At 32.3% G+C, this 1,649-nt stretch overlaps 1 non-coding gene across 1 annotated transcript; it reads left to right on the top strand.

The window, feature by feature from the left end:
- Nucleotides 1–242: 242 nt before the first annotated feature.
- Nucleotides 243–346, top strand: LOC112780240 (small nucleolar RNA R71). The gene has a single exon (XR_003191092.1). It is a non-coding gene; the product is annotated as a small nucleolar RNA R71 (small nucleolar RNA).
- Nucleotides 347–1,649: the final 1,303 nt, after the last annotated feature.

Below are 1,649 nucleotides of genomic sequence, written 5' to 3'. Positions count from 1 at the left end.
CCAATATGGCATTTAGAGTATCAATTTCAAGAACTCCCTTCTTCTGAGGTGTCCCATTACTTACAGGAATCCTCTCAGAAGTGTACATGAACTGGTTATTAGCAACCATGTCAATGAGTTCTTGAGCTTCTGCAGGCGTTTTCTTTAGGTGAATAGATCCACCTGCAAAAGTATCCAACGACATCTTAGCTAATTCAGACAGACCATCATAGAATATATCCAGGATGGTCCATTCTGAAAGTATGTCAGAAGGACACTTTTTGGTCAGTTCCTTGTATCTCTCCCAAGCTTCATAGAGGGATTCACCTTCCTTTTGTCTAAAGGTTTGAACATCAATTCTAAGCTTACTAAGCTTTTGAGGAGGAAAGAACTTGGCTAAGAAAGCCATGACCAGCTTATCCCAAGAGTTCAGGCTATCTTTGGGTTGAGAGTCCAACCACACTCTAGCTCTGTCTCTTACAGCAAACGGGAAAAGCATAAGCCTGTAGACCTCGGGATCAACCCCATTGGTCTTAACAGTATCACAGATCTGCAAGAATTCAGTCAAGAACTGAAAGGATCTTCAGATGGAAGTCCATGAAATTTGCAGTTCTGTTGCATCAGAGAAATTAATTGAGGTTTGAGCTCAAAATTGTTTGCTCCAATGGTAGGGATTGAGATGCTTCTTCCATGTAAATTGGAATTAGGTGCAGTAAAGTCACCAAGCATCTTCTTTGTATTATTATTATTTTCGGCTGCCATCTCCTCTTCCTTTTCAAAAATTTCTGTAAGGTTGTCTCTGGATTGTTGTATTTTAGCTTCTCTTAATTTCCTCTTCGGAGTCCTTTCAGGTTCTGGATTAGCTTCAACAAGAATGTTCTTGTCCTTGCTCCTGCTCATATGAAAAAGAAGGGAACAGAAAATAATAATAGGGATCCTTTTTACCACAGTATAGAGGTTCCCTTGTGTGAGTAGAAGAAAAGAAGAAAAAGAATGAAGAAGAGAAGAATTAGAGCTCAGAGGAGAAGAAGGGGTTCGAATTTTTGGGTGAGAAGAAGTGTTAGTAGATGAATAAAAAAAATAGATGGAGATGAGAGATAAGAAAGGAATTCGAAAATTAAACAAAATAAAATAAAAATATTTTAAAATTAAATTTAAAATTCAAAAATTAATAATTAAAATTAAATTAAAATTAAAATAATTAGTTAATTAAAATGAAATTTTGAAAAAGAGGGAAGGAATTTTCGAAAATTAAAGGTAGAGAGTTAGTTGGGCAGTTTTGAAAAAGATAAGAATCAAACAAAAAGTTAAGTGGTTAATTGGAAGAGATTTTGAAAATAAAATTTTGAAAAGATAAGATTAAAATTTTAAAAAGATATGATTGAAACAAAAAGATAAGATTGATCGAAAAAGATTTGAAAATAAATTTTAAAAAGATAAGAGATTAGGGGAGAAGTTAGAAAGAATTTTGAAATTGATTTTGAAAAAGATATGATTAAAATTGAAAAAGATATGATAAGAAATTGAAAAGATTTAATTTTGAAAACTAAATTTGATTACTTGACTAACAAGAAACAAAAAAGATATGATTCTAGAGTTTAAAGATTGAACCTTTCTTAATAGGCAAGTAACAACTTTGAAAAATTTTGAATAAAAACATTAAATGCTAA

The sequence above is a fragment of the Arachis hypogaea genome, chromosome 19, assembly GCF_003086295.3.
Source record: "Arachis hypogaea cultivar Tifrunner chromosome 19, arahy.Tifrunner.gnm2.J5K5, whole genome shotgun sequence".
Taxonomy (NCBI): Eukaryota; Viridiplantae; Streptophyta; class Magnoliopsida; order Fabales; family Fabaceae; genus Arachis; species Arachis hypogaea.
This window is presented reverse-complemented; position numbering and strand designations above follow the sequence as displayed.